This window comes from Callithrix jacchus, chromosome 21 (genome assembly GCF_049354715.1).
Source record: "Callithrix jacchus isolate 240 chromosome 21, calJac240_pri, whole genome shotgun sequence".
Classification (NCBI taxonomy): Eukaryota; Metazoa; Chordata; class Mammalia; order Primates; family Cebidae; genus Callithrix; species Callithrix jacchus.
In genome coordinates, this window is record NC_133522.1 from 46027541 (window position 1) to 46043725 (window position 16185).

General features: G+C 41.5%; 1 protein-coding gene across 2 annotated transcripts in view; it reads right to left on the reverse strand.

Annotated features, from left to right (window-relative positions):
- Window positions 1–16185, reverse strand: part of DSCAM (DS cell adhesion molecule) — an 802011-nt gene that overhangs the window by 159207 nt on the left and 626619 nt on the right. The window lies entirely within an intron of this gene.

Genomic DNA, 16185 nt, shown 5'->3' on the forward strand with positions numbered 1-16185 from the left:
CCTTTTTCTGGAATCAACTATGTTTCTATCTATCATTTTCAACAATAGGGATGAAACCTCCACTTTTAGTCAACTTTAGGTGAATCCCTTATTGCTGCTAACCAGATCTTGTAACCACTCTTTACCATGCCCATCTCCCACAGTTGTTATAAACCTTGCAAACCTTTATTAGTCACTGGAGACCGCAAACCTGTCCCTCTTCCATAACTTATAGTAGAGAATCTCACCTCCAATTTACTGAGAAAAAGAAAACCTTTATTTGTGAAACTTCTCAAGTTTCCTTTTCCACATCAAAATTAATATGTTGACTTCTTTTCTTGGCAATGGATGACACAACATCCCAGCCCAATTCCACAAGCCACCTAGAAATTCTGGACTGCATATAATGGATATCTTTTAAAATGTATACTAAGATTATCAGATAGTGAGAGAAAAACCAGAGACACAAACAAAAGCTGATGGTGAAAAGCCAGAGGGAATATAATGGTGCTGCTTTGACAACCTGAGAGGCATAACATTAAATGTGAGACCTCCAAAGCCAGGCTACTCAAAGGGTTCTATCTTAACAGAAAATATGTAACCAAAAAACAAAATAAAAAATAAAAATCCACAAAGGCAAAGAGAGAAGGAAACTGTCTTAGCTTGAGTTATAGATGTAGAAACACAATTTCTCCCCTAAGAATTTGTAAAATTGGCTTGGCTATACACAATCTCTCCCCTGAGAATTTGTAAAACTGGTCTGGAGTCAGATTCATGCTAAAGAATTAACATGCAGGTGATTGTAGTTTGATGATGGCCGAGGAGCCTAGCCAAAGCTAACATACTCTAGAAGAAGGTGTCCTCTCTCCAGGCCCACTGAAATGCACCCAGAGAAAGCTCTGCTGGCCATGAGCTCAAAAACCAAAACTAAAGAACACATGAGAAAACTAACACCAGGACTTCAGATGATAGAGTCGTCAGATACGGACTGCAAAAATAACTATGTATGAATGTTTAAGGATACTTTTAAAATATGATAAAGGAACAAGATGTTGTCAAAAAGGACTAGAAAGGTTTGAAAATTAATCAAACATAATTATATTTTTACCTGATTTTTATCTCATTGCCCCAATTACATGAATAAGCTCCCTTTCCCCATTTCTAAGGTCAAGCTCAGACTATGTTCTTGATCGCTTGCCTCGTAAGCCTTCCAAGGTACTTGTCCATAGAAACACTGTGGCTTCTTCTAAGACTGGCACATACCAGGTCATGTCTTTTCCCATGGCTTACCAGAGAGATTTGAGACATTCAATGAAATGTCAAAATACTACCAGTTCTGTAGCCTGGACACCCACAAAAGAACCTACATTTGGGAGTTTCTCCAGAGTCAGCAGCCATGTGGCAGAGATGTGCCCCACAGCACTGACCGTGTGATAATTAATATGGGAAGTAGGCAAATTGGAGACGTGCCAAGAGTCCTGGATATCAAAGAGAGTTGCTCACAACTGTTGTGAAAGTCCTCTTCCAGCATTTCTGAGATGCAGCAAAACTGGCTGTATGTCCCCAGCCTTTGGTTCTGATCCCTCCCTTCCCCTAGCCTATAAAAGAAAAATTTTTTATTTTTATTAACAGCTTTATTGTGGTATAATATTCATACTATAAAATTCACCTGTTTTAAGTGTGCAATTCAGTTGTAAACATAATATTGTATTAGCTTCCTAGAGTGTCTGTAACAAATTACTAGAATCCATGTGGCTTATACGAACAGAAATTTCTTCTCTCACAGTTCTGGAGGGTGGAAGTCCAAATCAAGCTGACAGCAGAGCCATGCTCCCTCTAACGCCCCTAGTGGAAAACCTTTCCTTGCTTCTTACAGCTTCTGGTGGCCCCAGGCATTCCTTGGCTTGTGGCAGCAAAACTTCAGCCTCTGTTTTTATCCTCAGATGCTTTACATTCTTCTTTGAATGTTTCTGTCTCTTCACATGGACTTCGTATGAGGATACCAGTCACTGGATTTAGGACCTACCCTAATGCAGTATGATCTCTTCTTAATGAATTATAATTGCAAAGACTCTATTTCCATATAAGGTGATATTCCAAGGTTCTAGAGGGAACATTAGTTTTTGGGGATACTATTCAACCCATTACAAATATATTTATATTATCCAACACATATACATACATACCATTATAACCCAAATACAAATATACACAGTTGTATAGTCATCACTGAATCAAATCTTAGAGCATTTACATTACCCCAAAAGATTTCTCTACCAATTTACAATCATTTCTCTTCCCCCCGTCAAGTTCTAAGCAATCACTAATCTACTTTCTCTCCCTGAATAAGTTTGGCTATGTCCCCACCCAAATCTCATCTTAAATTGTAGTTCCCATAATCCCCACGTGTCATGGGAGGAGCCTGGTGGGAGGTAAGTGCATCATAGGGGTGGTTACTTCCATGCTGTTCTCATGCTAGTGAGTTCTCACAAGATCGAATGGTTTTATAAGGGGCTTTCTCCCCATTCACTCTGCACTTCTCCTTCATGCCGCCATGTGAAGAAGCACGTGTTTGCTTCTGCTTCCACCATGATTTTAAGTTTCCTGAGGTTTCCCCAGTCATGTGGGACTATGAGTCAGTTAAGCCTCTTTCCTTTATAAATTACCCAGTCTCAGAAAGAACAGACTAATGCCGTCCCTATATTGCCTTTTCCTATAAATGGAATCATAGAGCATGTATTCTTTGGTAACGAGCTTTCTGGACTTTTTTCACTAAGCATAATGTCAAGGTTCACCCATGTCATAGCATGTATCAGTACTTTGTTCCTTTTTATTTCCAATTAATATTCCAGTACATGGATATACAGCATTTTTAAAATCCACTCACACATTGATGCACACAGGGTTGTTTCTACTTTTGGGTGACGATGAGTGATTATACTATAAACATTCCTATATAAGCTGTTGTGTGGACAAATATTTATTTCATTTTTCCTGGAGAAATTCCTAGAAGTGGAAGTACTGGGGTTGTATGGAAATTTCATGTTTAACATTTTGAGAAACTGCCACACTCTTCGACCAAGTGGTAGCACCATTTTGGACTCTCTTGGCAGGAGATTAGAGAGGGAAGAGGGAATGAGAGGAGCTGTTAAGATTCAGCATTTATGGTGAGAGAACAAGAACATTCCCTTCAACCATTTGCATTTAATGGAGGAACTCAGAGAGCAGAGACTGGGTGTACCTACAAAAAGGTGAACTGGCATGTTCCTCCACTGCTGGAGGCTTACTGGCTGTAGAAACCCCAAGCTCACCATGGATCTGCCGCCACAGAGGAACTAAGGGTGGTAGTACCTTCTAATTGGCATCAAACCCACTAATCAAGATTCTGTTCTCATAAGAGAAAAGGGCTAATGCATGATAATTAGAAATCTCAGAGCCAACATAAATAACTTAAATTGCAAAACTGTGAATAAATTTATTACAGGCCTATGAAGAATTAAATATTTACTCCTTATTTTTCTCTCACAGTTAGGATATGTGAATCAGAAACCATGACACCCACATATAATTTAACTTTGAAAGGTGACCCCTGTCCACCACCTTCACCCCCAACCCCCCAATTCCTGATGAGCATCCTGATTCCTGCAACACCCTCATGCCTAGAACAAAATATAGAAATGCTGGTGGCAGAACTGTGAAAATCAATTCATGTTTAATGCCTCACAGTCTCCTGGGCATCTCAAGGCTGTGGGCAGGATTTCCGATTGTGCAGTGTGTTTGTAAAAAGGAAATCTGTAAAATGGTAAGACGTAAAAAACAAAAGACAGCTTTCCTGTGAGAACATGGTAAGTCACCATAATCAACTTCCAAGTCCAGGGTATTTGAACACTCACTGCTTATATTCCAACGAGAGTGAGCCAATTCTGAAGTAAATGTCTCTGTTCTATTCTAGGAGCTCTATGCCGGGGAGCAATGCATTGCAAAGGCTGCGACTTTAAAACAAACCACTGGAAGAACTGTTCTCCAAAAACTGCAACACTGTTTTGAGGACTTGTTTGTTTTCTTCCCTTTCCCTTTTTATTTTTAAAATAATAATAATCACAAGCTTTATTGCATTTGATGAGAGAAATAACTTGGCCAAATCATAGGCCTCTGGTTTGTTTTTAATTTGCCCTTCTTACTCTGCAAAAAATACTCCTCAGTTTTACTTAGATTTCTACTTTGAAAGAGTGTCCTACCAAAACGGGTATTTTTGTTCTGGTTATTAAATTCAGCACTTAGACAGAAATGCTGTGACTAGCCCATGTTCTCCTATCCAGCTCAAACATTTTCAGCCCTTTAAAGAAATGGTCAAAGGGATTTTTAAAAATGAATCATTATCGTGGCTTCTTTGCCATGCTAATGTTTGAAGGCATGACCTTTTCACTTGTCACAGTTATGGATGTCTAGAGATGACAACATGTCTGTACAGCAGCCCTTTCTGCAGGGATTTCTGAAGCATAACAAATGGATGGGGCAATTTAACAGGGATTGGTACCAAGGAGAGGCTGTGGGCAAACCCTGCTGGCAGGGTCAAGGGAGATCCAGACCCAGGAAGGCTTTGTACAAAGATTGTGCACTGTGTACCTCTCCTGTAAAAGTACCATTGAGGAAGGTGCTGTTTTACATCATATCAATGTTTAAGCTTGCTTCACAAACTATAATATTATCTAATAGCACCCTTAATGCTCAACAAATCTGCAATGTTATGATATAAGGGAGCATCCTCTGACCTACTTTTTTGCAGCATAAAGATGCAGTGGTGTAGTGGAGTTGCTGCCATTGGCCAGGGAGATCTGACTGTGCACATCTCTGCTCAGCTTGGCAGTACAGTGATGTCTTTTTCCCATTTAGCTTAAAAGTGGCAATGATGGTAGTATTTATACCACTGAAATTGGCAAGTGCTAGAAATCAGGGTTTTCTCCTATCAATTCTCTCCCCATTCTCTCCCCATCAATAGCTAATTGTCAAACATTGACCAGAACATTACTTAGGAGAGTGTTTCATTATATCAATTATTTTAAAGGGTGTTCCCATTATGCAAAAGATACTGAGAAGATGGCGAGATTAAGCTAAGAGCAGTAATTAATCTTATCAATAAAATAAACCCCATTAATCAATTAATAAAATAAAATAATTAAAATATGAAAAGTAAATAACATAATTAGATAATTAAAATATGAATAGTATGTCACTGTATGTTTTGACAAGTAATTCAGTGATAAATTGATGCATATCTTAATTTCTTAATCCAAGGATACAGAGAGAATGAAAAATTCTATCAGTAAATCACTAATATTAATGATTGGTTCCAAACTTTACTCTCAAATGTTTTTTTCTTTGAGATGGAGTCTTGCACTGTCACCCAGGCTGGAGTGCAGTGGCACAGTCTCAGCTCACTACAACCTCCACCTCCCAGGTTCAAGTGATTCTCCCGCCTTAGCCTCCAGAGTAGCTGGGATCACAGGCGCCTGCCACCACACCCGGCTAATTACTCTCAAGCCTTTTAATGACTCTGCCAATAATGCAAAATCAATCCTTATACTTTTTTTTTTTTTGGGACAGAGTTTCGCTCTTGTTACCCAGGCTGGAGTGCAATGGCGCAATCTTGGCTCACCGCAACCTCCGCCTCCTGGGTTCAGGCAATTCTCCTGCCTCAGCCTCCTGAGTAGCTGGGATTACAGGCACGCGCCACCGTGCCCAGCTAATTTTTTGTATTTTTAGTAGAGACGGGGTTTCACCATGTTGACCAGGATGGTCTCGATCTCTCGACCTCGTGATCCACCCGCCTCGGCCTCCCAAAGTGCTGGGATTACAGGCTTGAGCCACCGCACCCGGCCAATCCTTATACATTTTTATGATTTTTGTTCCTACCTGGTTCTGCTGAAAACACAGTTGAACAAGAGAAAGTACTGAACAGCCTGGATAATCCAAACGAGACAAGATACCTGTCACAAGCATCTGGTTCAATACTTTCATTTTATAGAGAAGAATGGTTGTCAAAAGCCCAAATACAGGAGTCTATCAGGATCTGACTTTGATTGGTCCTATTCAGAAACCATCATCATCATCATCATCACCCTCAACAAAGGAGATGGCCTGCTGTCCAGAGTGTCCAGGACTTCCGGTGTTTTAGCACAGGAAATCTGTATGCTGGGAAGTTTCTCAGTTCCTCTAGGCATTCAGAGCAGATATGGCAAAGGAGGGTGTGGAGCCAAGAATGAGCCAGCCTAAACCTGGCCCCAATGCCTGAGATGGGAAACTGAGGCAGGAATTACAGGGCTTCTGGGTGAGAGGTCAAAAGAGGGAGGTGCTCTGAGACACAAATACATTTTAAAGCTATTTCTTCAAGCTCCTTTTAAAACATTCCTCCCAAATTTTTATTATGAAAAAATTTCAAACACTCAGAAAGCCAATCAGCCATGTATCTACTGCCTGGATTCCACAGTTCACATTTTAATGCACAGTGTTGAATCAAAATGTGTTTTCTTTGTTATCAAAATTTAGTGAATACATTTTTTTACTATTCTATTTTAAAACTACCTTAGGTAAACACACATGTCAGTGTGGGTCTCAAAGGTCGAGCTATAAGATGGCAGCCACCTGCCTGGCTTCTGCAGCTCAGGGTGGAGACACATTGGCCTCATCATGTCCTAGGAAAAGAAATCACTGCACCCTGACCTGCCTAAGTGATGTGGGGTTAGGTGGCCCTTGGGGTAGAGTGGTGCTTCTCATACATATCTTACCATAAGGAAAGGTGAGAAAGGGGCCTGTGAGCAGAGAATCTGACTCTGACCTCCTGCCACTTGGAGCAGGCAGGAACCCTTGGCTGTCCTGGGTTTTGGCTTTCTCACCTGAGTCATAGGAGAGCTGAATGGGATCAGCAGTTTTCAACCTGGCCTGTATCTCAGAATCACCTGGGAGCCTTTAAAACAGGCTAGTGCTCAGGCCTCACTGCAGACTGGCTCGGAGACACTGGGGAGGGCTTATGCATGAATCTATTTAAGTTTCCTAAATGATCCTACAATATACAGCCTGGATTGAAACGACTCAACCAGATGATCCCCAAGGGCTTTTCCCGCTCTAATCACCATTCCCTCTCCTTCTCTTTTTTCTTTCTTTCCCTCTACCTTCTGTTCCTCCCTCCCTCCCAATTTTTTCTTCATTTTTCCCTTCCTTCCTTCCTTCCTTCTTCACTTTCCTCTCTCTTTCATCTTGTTTCATCCTCCTTCTATTTCTATCTCCTGCCTTTTTTTCTTTTCTCTTTCACAGTGCCATAATAACAATAATAGCTACTTTTTATGAATGTTGACTATGTGCTAAGAACTTTTCCAAATACTGGATAAGTATTTAAGCCACACAGTGACATGATGGAATAAAAACAGTAGCCCTGGAAATGACCCAAGGCATATAAGTGCTATTTTAAATTGATTCCAAATTATGCTATAAATAGAAGTAAGAGATATAGAAAACCATTTCCAGCAGTTTCATTAGATTTGCATCCATGTTAACAAACATCGATGCAGATGGTTAAATACAAACCAGACACCAAACACCTGCTTTAAATGGGCAAAAACAAAGGTTAGAAAATAGGAGAATTTTGGAACTAATTTCTACTTGACATCTTCTCCCTTTTCTTCTTAATTTGTAAGTAAGGAAACAGGATTAGGGGGTTTAAGACTAGAAAAGACTAGACCTACTCCCCTTGCCTCTCTCCTATCTCTAAAGCAAAGTTCCATTTTATTTAATAAGGTTATTTAGAAAAATCAATACTACCATAAAAGCAATACAGTAAAATGATCTTCATTAATCCCTAACGTGATTAATCTCTCCTGTCCCCTTTCTTCCCTTCTCTGTCCTCCTTCCTTCCTCCAGGGCCTGGAAAGCCAAATGGTAGTAGCAGCATTGTTAGTAAATAATGCATCTGTCCTCCGTCCTTTCACATCATGAGCTTACAGCAACGAACCTGTTCTCAGTGGAGAAATAATTCTTAATTCCATTACCTATAATTACACAGGATGGGGAAAGTAAGGGATTAGCCTAAAGTCATACAACTAGTAAATGGAAGAGCTGGAAGAATCCGTCTTCTGATTCCAAGTGCAAAGCATCTTTGCCTTACAGTACAGAGGAGGCCAAGGCTGGCCCACAGAGTGCAGAGTGTCTGACCACAGGGGTGTCTGACAGCCTGACTGCCTTCAAGCCAGAACACTGTTGGATGCCCATCGGTCTGGTACCTAAGTCCGTTTACAGGTGACTCCCAATAAAGTCCTTGAAATCTCCGTTTCTCAGCTGCAAGGCAGAACCCAAACATCTCCTACAGGCCTATTGCATACTTGTAGGATTATGCAGACAGGACTGAGTACATAATTTGCAGGACCCAGAGCAAATGAAAATATGGAGCCCTTTGCTCGAAAAGCAGAAAAAACCATTAAAGTTCTAAAATATAAAGGTTTTTCCTTCCTTCTGTGGTCTCCCTCTCTCTCTCTGTCATAATGGCTTTTATTTTTAATTTAATATACCACTTCTTCTGGGATGGTGGTACTGGCTGGACAAGTGCTGACCCTCCCTGACTCCCAGTAACAGCCTTGTGAATTGGCATGCACACTCATGTTCCCCACTACCTGCCTGGATCCCTGACATCATCATACCCATGCCAGGGTGGGGACATGTAGCCAGGCCTCTCTCAGTCAAATAGGTAACCCTCAGTGACCTGGAGACCCACCCTGCCCTGTCATCCTCTGTGAGCTCTATGGTACTGCCAGCTAGAGTCAGGGGGGCTGCCACACCCAAAAATGTTGCAGGGAGCTGTCACTGACCTTCTCCGCATACCTTCCCAGATCCCCATGAATTGGATGACCACAGCCATTGCTGGGCAGTTGCAGGAAAGGGGAGCCAGGGGCTCCAGGGTCCAGGAGAGTGGACAGCTGAAAATCTATCCTGGAGAGGCAGTGAGAGGTGGGATGACATGGCAGCTGTGGCTCTGAGTATTCTGTTCATGCTCCATTGTCACACTGGACTTCACTTGCAAATCACAATTTCAAAGACAAAATTGTTAAGAATGCAAGATGGTGGCTGCAGACAATCTTTGGTTTGTAGGACTGCAATGGTTGCATACCCATGATGCTGTCTGTAGGAGACAGGTCAGGGTGGTGGGGAAAATTATAGGAAAGATGCAAACCTTCTTGGAAGGCTGGGAGGCTTTGCAAAAGCTGTGGTAAAGGATTATGGCTGAAGGCAGACTAATTCTCTTGCATTGAGCTAACAGCAAAGAGCAGATAACAGGGGAATGGAAAGGAGTTTATCTGAATAGTTTCTTTACTCATGTTGTCCTAAAACCAACCTTTGATCATCCGTACACATGCTCTCTACTTGGGGGGTTGGCAATGTGGATTACCCAAAGATGATGTTTGCTTAAGACCGTTGTCATTAAGTCTGTCCTAAAATAAACACAAGGGTCTCTGGCATATGTGGGCTGAATGGCTGGACTCCCTTTTCAGTGTCTGTAAGCTGTGGGGTCCCCTAGCCATGCTCTCATAGGCAAAACACTGGTGTCTGTGAACTCCTTTCATCAGTTACTTGGCCAGAGTTTGTGGGTCAGACTCAGCAGCTGTCCCTGAATGTCAGGGCATTACTCCACTTCCTAGGCAGCTTCTAATGCTTCCAGTAGAGAGAAACAGCCCTGAGGTAGAGGGGAATAAGAAGAGCTGAGGAGAGGGCAGCCTCTTGGGTGAGACTTAGATATGATTAACCACAATCTGGAATCTGAAGTAGGGAGCCACTATTCCCATCATGAAGGCAATGGGTACAGAGGCAAGCCTTCATAAGGGAAGTGGCTAATCCCCTTGCAGTCAACATCTTCCCAAGCCAGTCAACTCATCACCATTATCTTTAATTAAACCTGTGGTTCCTTACATCACCTGGGAGCCATAAAAACATCCACAGTGTGCTGAGAATGATGACTTCCAGCTTCATCCATGTCCCTGCAAAGGATATAATCTCATTCTATTTTATGGTTGCATAGTATTCCACGGTGTATATGTGACACATTTTCTTTATCCAGTCTGTCATTGATGGGCATTTGGGTTGTCTCCAAGTCTTTGCTATTGTAAATAGTGCTTGAATAAACATAAGTGTGCATGTGCTTTATAGTAGAATAGTTTATACTCCTTTGGGTATATACCCAGGAATGGGATTGCTGTGTCCAATGGTATTTCTGGTTTTAGACTCTTGAGTAATCACCACACCGTCTCCCTCAATGGTTGAACTAATGAACACTTCCACCAACAGTGTAAAAACGTTCCTATTTTTCCACAGCCTTGCCAGCATCTGTTGTTTCCTGACTTTAATAACAGCCACTCTGCCTATTCTCACTTATAAGTGGGAGTTGAACAATGAGAACAAGTGGACACAGGGAGGGAAAAAACACACACTGGGGCCTGTCAGGGGGACGAGGGGAGGGAGAGCATTGGGACAAATACCTCATGAATGCAGGGCTTAAAACCAAAATAAATGACAGGTTGATAAGTGCAGCAAACCACCATGGCACACTTACACCTATGTAATAAGGCTGCACATTCTGCACATGTATCCCAGAACTGAAAGTAAAATAATTATAATTAAAAAACGACACCCACAGTAGTATTTTCCCAGCCACAGTGAATACTTGCTCTCCTCAGGATTCTTCTTCTTTGTTTGGTAAAATATACAGAACATAAAATTTGCTATTTTAATCACTTTCAGTGGACTAAGTACCTTCACAATGCTGTGCAGCCTTCACTAAAGTTCATCTCCCCCAAACCTTTTCCTCCTCCCAAACTGAAACTGGGCACCTCTTAAACAATTCTCATTCTCCCATTTTCCCATTCCCCCACTCCCACCGCCTGGCCCTGGCAGCCACCATTCTACTTTCCATCTCTATGAATCTGACTTCTCTGGGGACCTCCTATAAGAAGAATCATACAGTGTTTGTCTTTCTGTATCTGGCTTATTTTACTTAGCATAATGTCCTCAAGGTTCAGCCACATTGTAGCCTGCGTCTGAATTTCCTTCTTTTTAATCCTGAATTCTATTTCAAGATATGTGCATGCGCCATTGTTTTAATCGAGTCATCTGTCAGTGGACACTTGTGTTGCTTTCCCCTTTCGGTTATTGTGAACACAGGTGTACCAAACATTATTTTTTGAAAGTCTGTAGAACTTTGTTAGAGAAAATGGCTTGAGACTTTGTGCCTATTTCTTCTCAAGCTGTTCAAAGGCCAAGCAGTATTTTCCCTGCTTATGGCCTGTGCCTCTCAGTTTCATCTCCGTTTCCTCATCTATAAGAACAATGAGGCCTGCAGCCTCCTAAGGCTGTAATGAGGATTAATGAGATTATGTTAGTGGAACCCACTGAGGGTTCCACTAGAAACACTGAGTGCAATTATCACTGCTGCAGAATCAAAAATTTCTCCTGTCTAAATCCTTATTGTTCATAAAAGTTTCAGCAAGTGCGGCTCCCCACTGGGCACCTCTAATCCTTATAAAGAAAATGATTTTTCCAGCCAGGAATTAATAAATTCCTAGTACATACTAAAATATCTCCTTGGCTGGCTTAGTATGCTTACGTAATGAAGCAACTTTGATTATAACCATTAATCAGATTCATGTTTCCAAGTGGAGCGGGCCATATTTGACATTAAGCGTTAACAAGAATGACAACATCTCCACTTCCTGGCAGCTTTTCCAGGGCCTTATGACATGATTCAATGTGTCAGGGGAAGGACCAAGAACATTTAGGGTTCATATCATATTCACTCTGAAGTTATTTCAAGTCACTTTATTTTTTAAGACAACTATGAATATTAACCGAAAGATACTAAAAACAGTATTTTCCTCCAACCTGCATGGAGGCAGGCAGGCCATTTCCCCCTGTTTTTATTTCCTTCTGTCTGGTTATGTACATAGGTGCTGTATTTTGCCTAATAAGAAAACTTCTTAATAATTACGTAGAGAAAAGAAAACAGTAAATAGACTTTGATGTCCTGTCATCACTGATAGCAAAAAAATAAATGAAACAAGGAAGAAAATAAATCATGTCATTCTGAAAAATAGGGTAAGTGCTGTCCAGGATATTAACCGTAGCAAAAATATATTATGAGCCATGGGCTAGCCAGTTTCTAAGATGATCTGTGGCAATCTCACCTACTGGATTTCAAACTCTTGTATAGCCTCACATTTTGTCACCCGGAGACGAGGTTATAAAAGGACTGTGGCTTCTACTTTCTACTTGAGCGTACCAATTCTCTCTCTCTCCATCTGATCACTTGCTACAGGGAAGCCTGCCATCATGTCACCAGAATATCCATGTGGCCCATGGAGAGGACCATGAGAAAGACAAGTCTGGGGCCAACAGCCTGCCAACCACCCTGTGTGGGAGCCTGGGGGTGGATTCCACCCCAGCCACACTTCACTCTTCTATTCAGATGCACTTCCCAGAAGGAAAGCAGTTTCCATAGGAACAGAACCAGCAGTTTCCAAGTGGCTTGGAAACAGACACAGAGTCACCAGGTCTGAAGCCATGTGCTAACTTTTGAGCAGCTGCTTTACATACAGCTGTTTTTCATGGAGAAGCAGAAAAGATAAATCATCATCTCCATTAACACTCAGTGGGGTGGTGAATTCTACTGTGTTTTGTCCACATCACCCACTGCACAGCACGCTGCCTGTGGCTCCTAGCTGTTTAGTGTGCTGTGTCTCCTGGAAGCCGGGCTGGTTATCTTTTTGAACAAGTCCTTCAGCCTCTCTGCCTCAATTTCTGTACCCATTAACTCCCCTCCCAGGGTTGCTTTAGAAATTAAAAGCTAATAGCTATTTAGAGTATCCCAGGGCTCTCCTCCACCTGAAGATTCTTATCCAAAATGGTCCAATGCCCAGGATTTTGATTCTTCCTTCTGCTTTATAATTTCCACCATGGTTCTAATTTCTAAAGTTTCACCTTTTCCTTGAAGCCAGTCTGACCATGTGATCTTCATCTGTGTCAATATTCATTTTCCACTGTGCCCTCTCCATTCGACCTTTAGTGGCATATTTCCATTGGCTTTCATATGATGCCTGTATTTTTTTTTATTTGGTTATCTGGATTGTATCATTCCTTGTTCATTTGACTATGTTAGTATCAAGGATATAAATGCCCTTTTAAAAACATCTGGTGTAATAATGATGATGATAATTACAGCTAATATGCATTAAGCTCGATGCTGAGAAATGTATTAGCTCTTAATGTCTACAGCAACCCTAGGATGGAGGTGTTGTAATTATGAATACGAAAATTGAGGCACAGAGAGGCTGAATGGCTTGTTCAAGGTCATACAGGTAGTGAGCAGTGGAGCCAGAATTTTAGCCCATGCAGCCCATCTGTTTCCCACCTGTGTACAGATGCATGAACAACGCAATACATCCTTGGCTGCTTTTGAACTGTTTGTAAAATAGCATCAACCTTTCTGCATTCATTTGTGTCTTGCTTCTTTCCTTCTATCTTATGTTTGCACGATATCTACCAAATATATATAGTGCCTCTTGTTTCTTTTATTTTATACACAGATTTAGTATTCAGCCCTGAACCAGCATCACCTGGAAACCAGCTAGAAATGCAAATTCTGGGGTCCCAATATATATCTGAAGCAGCCTCCACCTGGGGACTGCTTTATGCCTGTTCTTTGTGTCATCCTGCCCCTACCTGTCACCCAGAACCTTGTTTTCTAGCACCCTGTGTGCATATTGCAGAAGCAGCTCAGAGTTGGAATCAGCAGAAATGACTTCGAGGTTTTTTGGCTCTGCCAATTGATAAACTATAAAATTAGGTGGGCATTTATGCTCTGAATCATCTCTCAAATGGGTGCAATGGTGATGCCCACCTTAGTAGAGAGAAGCAACACAATTATACACATGCAAAGACCTTTGTAGACCATAAAGTGCTTATAAGGTTAGTCTTTGTTTCTAGCTAATATTTGTATTCATGACTTGGTTTTCCAATTACATTGTACATTCCTCTAAGGCTAAAGAGCTTTTCATATATATGTATAGGCAAGGATTGTAAGAAAAATAAGTGTTAAGATGATGGGGTTATACAGATTTAAAAATTTTAAATATTTAGTGTGATTTTTATAAAGGTTGAGCAATAAATAAAATATGTCTAAAAGTAAATTTCACTTATGTAGGCTTTAAATGAAATATTAATGAATTTGATAAATAATATAATGGTTGTGCCCATCATATCACCTGGAATACTAACAACATAGGTAAAAGAAAAGAGGAAAACAGGGGTGTTTTAAGTGCTAACTTTTGTTAACTTGTTATGAGGAGAATAGGGAGACGGTCTGCTTACTTTCCAAGAACAGCATTTCCAGTAGTGTTTTCAAAGAGATTATTGCTATAGGTTAATTATAGGGTCCATAGCTGTGTGCATGTATGTACACACATGTACCCACGAATGTGCCCAGATGAGCACATGTACAATTGTATGCATGTACATGCATTCTTTCATGTGTGCATGTATGTACACACATGTACCCACGAATGTGCCCAGATGAGCACATGTACAATTGTATGCATGTACATGCATTCTTTCATGTGTGCATGTGTGCACGTTTGTGTGGATGGTGGATGCATGTTTATGTTCAGACCACTCTGGGTGTTTGCTGGAGGGATAAAGGGCAATGGCCCCTAAAGCCTTTTAATTATCTTAAAATATTTCTTCCAAATTTTGTGTGAAAGCCAAGATGATGCATTTTTACAACATTTATTAGAAGATAAACATACAACTATAAATTTCCTTCTTATTTAAGAACTTTCTCATAAAGGAAAACCTTGAAGTTCTCCAATGGTCTCTATAATTTTAGCCTATTTTATAGGTTTGTTGAGGGGACAACTGGCTTAGAGAGGCTATGGAGATACAAAATAACACCATTGGTTTTGCAGACAGAAAAGCACCTCTTCTAAAAGAACAAGGAATACACCCAGCCTGTGGAAGCCAGAACCAATGCCTTCACTTTCATAATCAAAGGGGTGGGTGAGGTTCTTCTCATGTAACTGAATTGTAGTATTAATGATACTAAGAGATAGAGGTCCTCGCTTTCAGGTAAATGCCCACAGAAGCAAGTGTGCGTGCACATGCACACACACACTGCACATGCAACTAAAACCACTGCTTTTTCCTGCTTTGTGATGTGGGCTTATGGGCCCTGCATCCAGGAGTGAAACTGGTGGACAGATGCATGGCACAGTTGCAGGAATATGTTCCAGGTCACTGTTGGCAGGCTGCATCACTCTGTGTCTTCTGTGTACGTCAGCTGATACAGCTTTACAAAGGGGGAAATGGAAGGAGCAAAGAACTGTTGGAGCTCTACAAACCCCCTGCTAATAACAGCGCTGTTATTCAGGAAGTATTTTATGACCTAGCAGCTCTCAGGGGGTTTTTAGAGTTCAGAGGCTCGTGAAGCAACATGTGTAATGGTCCCTCCCAGGGGAGATGAACAGGCACTAATTGAGGTATTGACGGCTCTCAGTGAAGCAGAAACCTGCTAGGAAGATTCAGCTCCAAAGATGAGTGCTGCCAAGCAGAGCATGCTGGGCCGTAGCAGTTTTCATTCACTGCTCCTTCATGCAAGTAAGTATACTCTTGGGCATGGTGTGGTGGCTCACACCTGTAATCCCAGCACTTTGGGAGGCCGAGGCAGGCAGATCACCTGAGGTCAGGAGTTTGAGACCAGCCTGGCCAACAAAGCAAAACCCTGTCTTTACTGAAAATACAAAAATTAGCTGGCCATGGTGGTGAGCACCTGTAATCCCAGCGACTCAGGAGGCTGAGACAGGAGTATCACTTGAACCAGGAGGTGGAGGCTGCAGTGAGCTGAGATCATGCCATTGCACTCCAGCCTGGGTGACAGAGCAAGACTGTCTCAACAACAACAATAAAGGTGTATTCTTGAACACGGAAACTTGTGCCTCTCACAGCACAAGGTCCCAGGCTAAAGGGCCACAAAAAATGGTCTGTTGAAGTATGATAAATATCTCCTTGATAATGTCCCCAGTTCTTTGCCTGGGTGAATATTATATCGCATATTTCCCTGTATGCACATATAAAACAGGCATATAAGATACTTAAGTATGTTTCAAAACATCAGAGGATAGT